At 47.5% G+C, this 12,549-nt stretch overlaps 1 protein-coding gene across 2 annotated transcripts in view; it reads right to left on the bottom strand.

The window, feature by feature from the left end:
* LOC126536596 (uncharacterized) overlaps nucleotides 1-12,549 on the bottom strand; it is a 330,135-nt gene that overhangs the window by 197,913 nt on the left and 119,673 nt on the right. For both annotated transcript variants that reach the window (XM_050183626.3, XM_055073532.2), the window contains one exon: nucleotides 2,899-2,973. The gene's annotated coding sequence lies outside the window, so the exon portion shown is untranslated. The remainder of the gene's footprint in view (nucleotides 1-2,898; nucleotides 2,974-12,549) is intronic.

Here is a 12,549-nt window from a genome sequence, read left to right as displayed (position 1 = left end):
ATGCTGAAATAACGTCCGAAGGTGAGGGTATATAGGCTAAAGCTACGTTAATGCACTCCACAGTTGTATAAAAAGTGCTAGTGCCGTCAACCAATAGAGTTATCTGCTGCAAGGCCGGGCGATTGTACAGCTGCAAGAGGGGAAAATCCGCACATGCTTTTCACTCACGTGTTCACTATAACAGTGGACCGGACTGTACGCATAGATGTGCCATCTAGAAAAATGCATGCGTCACAGTTGTTTCTCTTTCTTTTTTTTTAAGAGTATGGCAAGATGGGAAACCTCGAGAAACAAAGCGGCGAAAATTACCGGGTTCCGCCTATGGTTGCTGCGCTAATGTGCTAAGCTCGGGATGGTCTTTGCCTGAAAGTGCGCTTTGCTCACCGGCGAAAACAAGTAAGAAAGAAACAAGGACGCGGACCTCCTGATGCGAAGAAAGGCTGCGAGATGATGGCTTCCCAAGGCGCACCGCTTGAATTTAAGGGAGCAATTAAGCGAGAAAAAAGAAGAAAATACACATGTATAGCTATGCTTCAGTTGGCGAGGCGCGAATAGCGATGAGCTGGGCGGCAGTAAAAATGTCACGTGCGCGAAATTTATGGAAGCGAGAAAAAAGAAAGAAAAAAAAACGCTTACTAAATACAAAGTCTGGCAACGAGCGAATTTTATTTTTAACGTTGCAGAGAGATACGGTGGACTTGTTAGTAAAAGCTTCTACAGTGGCGACTGAGGGCTAAGAACTGAAAGACATGGGCGCTGTTGTATACCTTGAAATAGGTAAGCAATAATCGGCAGAGCACTGGCAGAATCAAAAGTTGACACAATAAAACATTACTTCTTTAAATATGAGGGGAAAAAAAAAAGCAAGCATGGGGCTCACAGCGCCGAAGTTTCTCTGCAACCTGGCGCATAAAGTTTCCTCGCTTCGCATGTACACAACTTTACCGCAGCCACCGTGCCTGCCGGCAACAAAGAAAACTAACGGCGACGCTGCAACAACGATCCCGGCCCCGCAGCGTCCGCTGGGCTAAAATGTGTGCTACGGGTGACCGCTTGAGAAGAGCGCCCGGTAACTCAGAGAGCTCCTTTGAGCGCACCGCCCAGCACAGCGGGGCCGTTGAATAGCGCGCTTCTGTTCTTTCTGTGCGGCTTCTCGAAGGTCAGTTCATCATAAACTTTTAGCCCACCGCACTACGCAGCGCGGGCAGAGACAGAGAGAAAGAAAGAAAAGGAGAAGAAAGAGAAAGGCACAAAAGAAAGGCGGCGGCGCCACACGGGCCGGCGACCCCTCAGCGATCCTACTTAATCGCCGCCGTAAACACGTCTGAGCTGTTAAAAGCTGGGTTCCCGTAGGAGACGGTAGATACAGTCTCGGGCCTCTCTTCTGGGCCCTGTGCCGAAAAAGAACGGGTCTCAGAAGAAAGGGCAGCTGAAAGCGTTTATGGACCTGAGAGCACCGCATTTATAAGAGCCACGTTCGTCATCTCGTGCGGAGGTCCACGTGAGGAACCCCCTAACCTACACTTCGAAGCTCTTTGTAGGATTATGAGGAGGATGAAAAGGAAGAAAGGAGAGCCAAGGAGGTCAACCAGACGCAGGTCTGGTTTGCTACCCTACACAGGGGAAGGGGTTTAAGGGAAGAAAAGAAAGGAAAGGGAGGGAAGAAGGTACTATCGATGTGAGTACATGCGGGTGCCCATAACTTCACGGCTAGCTGACTATTGTGCAAACAGCGCTACATCAGACGAGAAAGTCCAAGATTTAACGTGAAAAAGAAAAATCACCGACAAGTGTGTGTGTAAATATATGTGGATATTTTTTTGTTTCAGTCGCCAAGGTGGTAGATCTATGGCCACCAAAAGTGCATCAAAAAGCAATGAAAGCCCTTCGACACTGCTATGGAGACGCTGGCATTTGTGACGATTATTGATTAGACGGCATCGTGTGTATCGGCAGTTCGATTTGGCGGAGGCAAGGAATACACGTTTTGACAGCCTGAGAACGAAGAGTCGACTGGCTTTATTTAAAAGTAAAAGCAGGTTTGCCGAATGGCAGTTATGTCGCCCCAGTCGCGCAGTCGCTTAGCTTGCAAGAAAGAGCAAGGAGCAATGACCCTCACGGCGGGGACAACAATGTGACGGACGGTCACCACATGTGTAATTGTGTCTCATTGGTGCATCTGAAACCTGTGTATGCAAGTCACCCAGCGACTTATTTTTGACAAGGACTTTCCTAAAGAAAGTTTTACTGTTAGTGTTTTACACATTCTTCTGTTTGAGCATTACCTAATGCAAGAATGTATGGTTTGTCTTATTTTACCCTGGATTATTAATCAACCACAGAGTGGCAGCCGTCGCCAACAAACCGCGGCAACTGCTCCCCTGTTTAATGTTACTTCAATAAGAAAAAAAAAAAAACGGGCGATCACCAAAGTGGTTACATAGCACAAATAAACTGTCAAACTAAGTAAACATGAAAAAAAAAAGACAATGCAGTTTAAAGTACGAATAAACGAAGACAAGTAAAAAAAGAAATTGCGCATAAAAGAATGAATGTGTAAGAAAATAATGTAGTTCATTCTACAAATAAATAAGATCATTCCAAGATATTAAAAAGTAATTGTTGGGGTAATGACCGGATGCCTCCAGATATTTCATATCATAGTTCTGTATTTCGAAGAAGAAAATAATATAAGAAAGTCGATCCAAGGATGAAAAAAAAAATGAAAGAGTGGTTCGCTCGGCGGCTTACGTAATGTATGACGCCACACGAAGAGGTCTCTTCCACAGAGGGTAACGATGACGTGTCAGCGCGCCCAGCGAGCTGCTACTGCCGCGCTACTATGCTGGCAAGACGAATCGCGGTGACGTAGGAAAGGCGAGTCGTGCGTGAGCTTACCAGTTTGTCAGCGAGGGCAGAAACGCAGGAGCTGGCCTAACTGACGACCGTCCATTCAGTGTCCCATGTCACGTTCTGCGAGAGACAAGAGAAAGCGAATATATATACAGGCGTGAAACAAGCCGTTTCGAGAGCAGTGAGATGCGTAAGGGCAAGCAACGAAGCGGCAACCATTTACTGACAGCATCAACGCTTGTTTTACTGGATGATTCGCTGCAGTTCCATCGTGCGGACGCCTGCAGATGCTGCCTTACTGAGGCAGGCAAGCGGTACTGCGGGGCATCGTGCTCTTCCATATGCACGCCTAGCAATAGTCCTGCTTCTGTCTTCCCTTTCACGCAACATCCAGCTATTCCCTCCCTCGCGCCGGCATTACAATAGGATCAATCACTGCTTAATGAATCTACTTTTCTTTACCGTCTATAGCCCGTGAGCTATCATAGTGCGTATGCGAGTTTGCGAAGGTAATAATTAAGTTATCTGTACCTGGTTACATGACCAATCAGTTAGATTTCGTCAGGCCTTTGATTAAGTGAGGTGGTCACGAATTGACTGACTTATTCTGGATTGAATAGAAAATTATATACGTTCATAAGCACAGGTCAATGATCCAATAAGAGCATCTCTGGCAAAGTGCTTCAGGAAAAAGAAATAGAGAAAGTGGACATCTTCGCGAAACCGCAAAATCTGCCCTGGCTTCAAATCTTGCTCTTTATCATATATAATGAACATTTAAGTCGTTTCACGCAGTTTCCACTTAAGTAAATCACGAGAAAAAAGTCTGGTAAATATAGATAGCGCGAAAAAAGTTGGTTTTTTTCCTTGCAATTTATGCACGCAGGCGGACATCGAATGGTACAGTCCACGTGTACCTGTTCGACCAATGCAATGCATCGGTTCACATTGCATGGCTGCGCTAGAACAAGTTCTATTATATATCTATACTAGCTATGTATACTTTTGCTCCCGACTGTACATCTCGCGGAGCGCTTTGGAGCTATGTCAGATAAAAGCACGTGTGAGCCTGTGGCGAGCCCCGTAATCTGGCCACCGTAGAAACAGAAAAAGAAGACCAACCCTCCCCTACCGGGAAATGGGGGTAAGCGAAGCTTGTTCTGCGTGCACCTGACCTTCCTCACAGTTACGTAATCCAGAGGTAACGGAGCCGGATTACTTCGGCCTCCCGCTCCCTCAGCTTCGGATCTTCTCCTCGTTGCTGTCAGATTGCCTGGGCTCGGGTGGCTCTAACGGCCGGATCGGCGCGCCGACGGCGGGCCCTTTCACGGGCGAGTTCTCACCGCCGCTCGTCGAAGGCTGCCAATTTCTCAGGGGGCGCACACAACGCGTGGCCGTCCCATCCGTTTCCCGACAATGAACTGAACAGAAACGAAGCCGGCGCAGCGTGCGCGATAGCATTTCCTGCCCTTTCCCTCCCTGGAGGAAGCGAAACGGCTGATTGGTAGCGCGCGTGGCGTGAGCGCGCGCCGATGCTAATAACTCAGGCTCCGGCGCCGGCGCAGCTGTCAACTCATCAAACCACTCTTTCCGCAGCTGCTCTGCTCTGGGAGCAACTGGTTTTTTTTTTCGCGTGAGCACAACGCCACCGAAACTTGTGAGCCAACACAAAAAAAATTAAATTATGGGGTTTTACGTGCCAAAACCACTTTCTGATTATGAGGCACGCCGTAGTGGAGGACTCCGGAAACTTTGACCACCTGGGGTTCTTTAACGTGCACCTAAATCTAAGTACACGGGTGTTTTCGCATTTCGCCCCCATCGAAATGCGGCCGCCGCGGCCAGGATTCGATCCCGCGACCTCGTGCTCAGCAGCCTAACACCATAGCCACTGAGCAACCACGGCGGGTGAGCCAACACAAGCTTCGCCTGAAAAATTCAGTGGCGATTCAGCGGCAAATGCGTGAGAAATGCATTAGCATCACGTGGCACCCGTTTGAATTACCGGATCCATGATGATTTAAACAATGTTCACCGAAATGCAAATTTTTGTTCAAGAGCTCACTCGAAGCTCTTGAACTTTAATGCCTCTATGAGGAGCCAAATGCAACTGACGGTGGTCCGGAGCGGATCACCGTCACTTGCACCACACACACACACACACACACACACACACACACACACACACACACACACACATATATATATATATATATATATATCGGTTCTGCAGAATCCCGCAATGTGCAGGAAGTAGAGACTTTTAGCCTGTCCGCTATTCTGGCAAACGAGGGCGGTTCGGGCGAATTGCCGGATTTGCGGGGGCGTAAACGTTAGCGGCCGGAGCGGTGCAGTCACCTGGTGGCGTAGAGTTCAACGAGACAAACACAGAGCTAAAATTGCTGTAACCACTATATTCTGCTTCGCTGCTGGTGCAAATTTTTGGCAGTGGCGTAATTGTGAACACGATTACGCCGCTGTCGAAAATTTGCACCAGCAGCTAAACAGAATATAGTTGGCTTTGTGCTTGTGTGGCTGAGCTTTGCACCACTAGCTGGCGCCACCAATCTGGCCGCTCACTATTACGCCACCGCTCAACCGGCAAACCGCCCGCGCTTGCCGGAATACCGGACGCACTAAAATTCTCTAGTGTCATGAAAGGGAAAAATCCCGGACCAGTAGAGAGAAAGAAAAAGCACCCTTAATGAGGGTAAGGAAGGCTTGATTTGTAGGAGTGGTTTCCCCTTCACGGGAATCCAGCACCGTCTTAGCTGTGACCGCCCTCTCAAACAACATGAACTGGAAATCAAGAGGCGGGAGCTGGACAGCAGCGTCTCAGGGGGAGGGGAGTAGAGGAGGTAAGTCTGGATTTTGTTTGCAATTTATGACAATGTGCCGGAACGTTCCTAGCTGTTCGCAGTATTTACACTGTTCGTCATACTGAGTTGGGAACATGAGATGGAGCCTCCTTGGGTGCGGAAACGTTTTGGTTTACGACAATCTGATTGTTGTCGAGTTTTCGTGAGGTGTGGAGACAGACCAGGACGAATTTTTTCTCAACTGGAAAGCGTTCTTTCTGAGAAACCTGTATGGCAATTATATATATATATATAAACGAGAAAAGGACAACATAGGGGAAATTACTTGTGCTTAATAAATGAAATAAAGATAAATTAATGGAAATTAAAGTTGATGAAAAAACAATTTGTCGCAGGCGGGAAACGAACCCACAACCTTCGCATTTCGCGTGCGATGCTCCACCAATTGAGCTACCGCGGCGCCGTTTTCCCATCCCCTTTATTGGGTATTTATGTGCTGCGTGGAATTCCACGCCCTCATATATGCCTGATACACAGACTGCGATTAGGCGTCGCCTTCACGCGTAAATATTTGCACATTATTGGGCGGACAGACTCCCCGCACTGTTCAGTGTGCGGCGCTGTAGAGACTATGGAACATGTGCTCGAGGTGTGCCCTGAGTACGCGCGCGAAGGACTGACAATGGCAGATACCTTGAGACATTTACACAATGGACCACTGTCGGAGGACCACTTGCTAGGCGCATGGCCACAGAGTTGGCAGAAGACAGAGACAATGCGTGCTCTTTCACGTTTCCTAGGTGACACGGGCCTGGACTCACGCCTGTGATACCAGTTGTGTAATGTGTCCTTCACCTCGTTCCCCCCATTATCATCCCCAATTATAACCGTTTTTCTTCCCCTCTTCCTCTTCCCTTACGTAGAGTAGCAGGCCAGATGCTCCATTATCCGGCCGACCTCTCTACATTTTCCAGTCATTAAAATACTTATTCCTATGTGTCCTAGTAGAACCCGGGAAGTGTTAGCCAGCGCCACCACTCACAGACCTTGGCGGCGTACGTGGAACGTCCTTTTTGCCGCGGGCGTCACGAGAACGTGATCTTTTTGGGTGAAGGCAACTGGTCAAGAAACCCACATATGCTACCTGAAGGCATCAATGTTGCCGGATTCGAGACCCTCGTTATGTAATAAACGAGAAGAAAGGGGGTTAACCGAGGGGCCCGATTTTTATTAGTCATACCATAAGAAGCCAACAAACACTGACACCAAGGACAACATAGGGGAAATTACTTGTGCTTAATAAATGAAATAAAGAAAGATAAATTAATGGAAATTAAATTGGATGAAAAAACAACTTCCCGCAGGTGGGAACTGAACCCACAACCTTCGCATTTCGCGTGCGATGCTCTACCAATTGAGCTACCGCGGCGCCGTTTTCCCATCGACTTTATTGGGTATTTATGTATCCTAGTAGAACCCTGGGAGTGTTAACCTGCGCCACCACCCACAGACCTTGGCGGCGGACGTGGAACGTCCTTTCTGCCGCAGGCGTCGCAGGTTATTCATCCACTTTAATTTCCATTAATTTGTCTTTCTTTATTTCATTTATTGAGCACAAGTAATTTCCCCTATGTTGTTCTTGGTGTCAGTGTTTGTTGCTTTCTTATGTTATGACTAACACACACACATATATATATATATATATATATATATATATATATATGTGTGTGTGTGTGTGTGTGTGTGTGTGTGTGTGTGCGTGCGTGTGCGTGTGCGTGTGCGCGTGTGTGCGTGCGTGTGCGTGTGCGCGTGTGTGCGTGTGCGCGTGTGTGCGTGTGCGCGTGTGCGCGTGTGTGCGTGTGCGTGTGCGTGTGTGCGTGTGTGTGTGTGTGTGTGTGTGTGTGTGTGTGTGTGTGTGTGTGTGTACACACACCGCGCGACCAGCTTCCCACCTTTCACACACACACTTTACACTGACACTTCTAATCCTAACGCAATAAAGAAAAAAATCACAGAAGGGAAAAGAGAAAACGAAGAAGAGAGAAACAGAAAAGCTCTTTAACCACACCGTGCAACCTCTAGCGACCGACCACCTCTGTGTAGCTATACTGGCACAGACGACGACCGCGACCGTTGACGCCTCGCCCGCCATTCCGCGGTTCCTGGGGCGGGCGCAGGCAGCAGCGCGCTGACCACCGAAAGGATCGTTCCATTCGCGAGGCATTCCCATCGGCCATTGCTGCCGACTGGGGAGGGGGAAGGTTGTCATTAGACGCCATCAGGGGGCGCAAACGGCGGTGACCGCTGGCGCGAACGCGTCCGTTCGCATACACACATAAGCGGGCTTCCCGAACGCCCGGCTGCGCCGCAAGCCAGCTGGACTATCGAAGCGAACCACGCCGTCGCGTGAGCGGACCCTATTGGGCACTTTATTAAATACACTTAGTTTCTTTCCCCGCTCAGCCCGACTTCTGTTTTGTCTCGCGCCAAAAACGGAATCGTCCACGACGATAAAAGAGCCGCCTGGCGGACTTAGCCGAAGCGATGGCTGGCAGAGGTTCATAAAACGGATCATTAGGCCGGACCCCTCGCTGCGTTCCACAGCGCTTACGAAAACACCCGCTCGTCTTTCTACCAGTATATACAGCGCTTCCCTGTCACGTTTTTTTCTCTTAACCTGAGCTCTTCTCTCCGTTGCCGCAATGCATTTTTAGTTTTGTGCGTGCCATAGACACTTACGCCCATCTAACTCGCCCTGCACTTGTTTTACTTCTTTAAAAGAAGCGGCAACGAAGCAAGAATTGAGAAAGACGTGCTTGCTCTTTTTTACATAACGCGAAGCCTTCTGCCGCATCGGTGCGCATCTTGCGCAGAGTGGTACACGAAAGGTCGTCTTTGACGACCAGCGCATCGGCGACGAGTAAACCGCGCTCTGCACTCATGATGACTAGAACTCTTCTTTTTTCTTCTTCATTTATTTCGCATACGCGATCTCCAAGCATCGCGTGCAGAAAATCATTTGCCCGGACTCTCACTACGTCCTTCCGTTTTCTTTTTTTCCCCTCTCGCTTCGTTTAAAAGAAATTGAGAAAACTAAAACAAGAAAATTCATGAAGTAAGAAGGTAGCGATACTCAGAAGCACGTCACGAATTCTTGTGACCTGAGCGCAAGCCGCAGTTCATTTATCTTATGCCTCTGTTACTTCCTCCTCTATGTTCCGGAAACATCAGCGGTGAACTTTAATTTCGCTGGCAGTGCAAGAAAAGATTCACTGCACCGGTTTTCAGGCAACGGCGAAAACACGCCGCAAGCAAGGCCGACGTCGAACGAAGTTCTTTTTGGCAAACTAGATCCCGACCAGCGTTCTCCTTGTTTTTCCTTTTTTTATATAAATTCGACAAAAGCATAGCGCATGTGCGGAGTGTGCCAAATATATTCTCTCCCGTTCGTTGTAATCGCGTGAAACATGCCTGTGATAATTATCTGTCTTCTTGCGTTTTAGTGTGCCGACTGCGCGCGTACTTTTGTTAGCGCTGTTGCCTTGAAAAGCGCGACAACTAAGCCGTGTTGTGTCATGAGTTGAACTGCCGCCAGGCGGAACTTCCGCTTTTCGATATCAGCATCTTCCTTCTGGTTACGCGGATCGAATAAAGCAAAACCGAAGCTATGGCCACCACCCTATATATGGGTAATCTGCCAGTGTTCTGGCCGGAGACAGGCAACATCGACATCTACCTAGAAAGGTTCGATCTGTTTGCGAATGCAAATTTAATAGACATCGGGAAAACGCTAGAAGTCTTCTTGACCGTCCTATAAGAGAAGGCCTATGCGACACTGCGTAGCTTACTGCTGCCGACAACGTCCACTGGGGTCAAGTATGAAGATGACACGAAAGTGCTACTACAGGGGAGCTATAACGTAAAGCTATTCCAAACTTTTCTATTCCAATTCTGTAATCAGCCCTCCGCAATTGGCCAAAAACTTTTTGAGCCACCCCAACTTCGCCTGTCTATCAGGCGACGTCACGAAAACCGCGATAGCTCCCAATCTGATATGACGCGTACACACTGATTATGCATCATTGGACCGGGAAAAAAAGTTATTTCTTATTTGAAGCCTTTTAGCCATTAATCCTCGGCTATTGGTCAAAAGAGTTCGGGCTCAGCCCACTTCACCTGCCTGTCACGCGACGTCACAATACCGCGAAAAATCACCGCGTCAACGTGACGTGTACGTGTTAAATATGCATTAATATGCCAAAGAAAACAATCTTTTTCTGAATAGCCGCAGGCTGCCCCGCTCCCAAAGGAATAAAAGATGGCTGACCGCCGATCGCTCAGGCACTGGCTCTACTTGCACTTGTCGGACAACATGGGTTTATTTGCGTACAATAAACCTTTTTGCGTGGCCGTGTAACGTTTTCAAGCACTTTCGACACGTTTACGACCTTGCTCTGTCAACTCTTCTTTGCTGAACTCTTCAACCTTCAACCTTCCGTTGCATGCTGCCGCAATTTTCGACCAGCCACCTCATGCCAAGTAAGGGAAAGCGGACCAATCGCAAACGTCGGCACCACCTTCTTCATCGGGTTATCGATTTTCAGTGCACTGGCTCGGCCCCATCGAAACCCTCTCCACTTGAGCGTGCTCCTCGCCTCTTGTCAGCCAATTAGATAGGACAAGCCGCTCAGTGTAGGCAATGTTATTCATTCTTAAAGCAAACAAAAGTGACCTCGTATAAACAAGGAGAGCGTTTGATTGATCTGTTCCAACAACCTTCGGGTTACCGTCCGATGCTTGTGTCAGCGGTTATGCAAATTTGACGCCAGGACATTGGAATAGAAACACATAGGTGTAGTTTTACGTTATGGGGCCCCAGCACTACGCTCCAAAGCGGTCTGTGGCGGCCGAGCAGTACTACTTCTACAAACAGGATCAAGAGACTAAGTGAGCCCTTTGCGCAGTTTATCGTGTAATTGAAGAGTCTCACGGCTACATGCTCTTTTGGAACTTTCTTGCAAGAAGCTCTACGGGACCGCTTAATTGCTTACCCTAGTCAATATATGCGGGGAATCACTGGATTGATGAATACGTGTGGGGGCGCAGGCGCCATGAAATTGTGCTTAATTGTTAATCCGTGTTTGTTGAGTGGAGTGTAAATTACACACTCGTTTTCCTTTCAGGAGGAAGTAAATATCACCGCTTAGTAAATTGTCAATGTCCCAAGAAGGGTGGGGATTACAACTACCCTGCATTGCTTATTACGTTTACCGAGAACATTCCGTATTACGTGAAAATTTACGACCAAAACAATATAGGCGTACGGCTAAAAATACAAGCACGATACACCGAAAAATATATAATTATTTTTGTTCACACGAAAACGAAAAGAGGCACTCCAGAGATCTTCCGACGCGGAAGTATTAGCGGAAGAAAGAATGCGGAGACAGGCAATAGCGCGAATGTAAAGTTATGCGTTATAGATATGGTTAAAAATGTGAGAGCAAAAGAAAACAATCCTTAAAAACCATGTGGCGGGATCAGTGAGGCGTACGCAAATATGTCAGTACTCAAGATTTCCGTTATTCCACTCGAGCTTCGCGATAAAGTCAAGGAGTTTTAAATGCCATCACTCGCTTATATAAAGAATACAGTTATGACATTTCATTCTATATGGCTGCGTACTCCGAGTACCGAAAATTCAAACTGCTAACACGATAACATCCCCTCATCTAAGAACGTTGATTTTGGTGAATGTACGCAAATTACTTATTTTGCATGTAAATGCACGTGGTATAAAGCTATCAGGTAGACTTTGTACCCCGAAAACTATATCGCCCTGTGGAATATATAGATTGACTCAGCAAATCAATGGCAAAATCGTGAAAGTGCTTCCCACGAAAGAGCTGGCCGCGGATGGCTGGCGCCTGCATGCACGCTCAACGAATATCGAAAGCAATTAGCCTGCAGCATCGCTCACGCGTGCAGAAATTCGGCCCGTCTTGATTAGTTATCACCAAAGTTGGGCACGAACGCATGCACGTACACAGAAAAAGAGAGATATATACAGAGAGGTAGAGAGATAGCTGCGAGCGAGCGCCTTGATTGCATGTTTAGAATTCAGACGAAGTCCTGCCTTTTTGTGAACTTCACGAAATCGGAGAAAATTCAAACGTGACACGATAACCGGTGAGCGCTCGCGCGTGTGCGAGTTAATGCAACCACGCTGCGAATGGATCAGTCATTGAAGTATGCCGTCAGGGTTACCATGACAGGGTCCCTGTCAGATCCTCATATAACAATGGAGAGCATCTGAGAATCATGGATAGAGGAAGAAGATACAGTGATAGACTTCCTGCCGACATGAGCAGCACACCACGAGTAAACCAAATAACTCGTATATCAGAGGTTGCATACGAATGCTTTTTACATGACAGACTTGTTCAACACAAAATATTATTATTAAATAGTGATATTCAAAAAGGAACAACGCTTGTTACATAAACAAAATGTGAATGCGCGGGAAAGAAGCGTCGACAGAGAAAGATGTCACGCTGTGAAAAAGAGGAAAGATAATAAATGCGGGGCTGCCGCAGATCACTTTCTTCATCCGCGTGCACAAATGGTCTTCTGCACGCTGGCATGCTCACCACAGACAGCGGGGAGCTGCATGAGCATGCTACGCGTGCAATGCAAGCACGTTGTAGCATCAGCAGCTGAAGTAACGTTGTATCCATGAATGTAACTTCTGCCGCTTTCATGCGGAAAAAAAGAACATGCTATTTTGTTTCGTTTCGTGTCTTGTGCTTTTATTTTTTTCTGGCTCCTCCTTCGTTCGATCAGTTGCGGATAGCAATGAAATACGCAAAAATAAAGA

The sequence above is a fragment of the Dermacentor andersoni genome, chromosome 4 (genome assembly GCF_023375885.2).
Source record: "Dermacentor andersoni chromosome 4, qqDerAnde1_hic_scaffold, whole genome shotgun sequence".
Taxonomy (NCBI): Eukaryota; Metazoa; Arthropoda; class Arachnida; order Ixodida; family Ixodidae; genus Dermacentor; species Dermacentor andersoni.
Note: the sequence above shows the minus strand (reverse complement) of the source record. Positions and strands in the feature narration are given on the sequence as shown.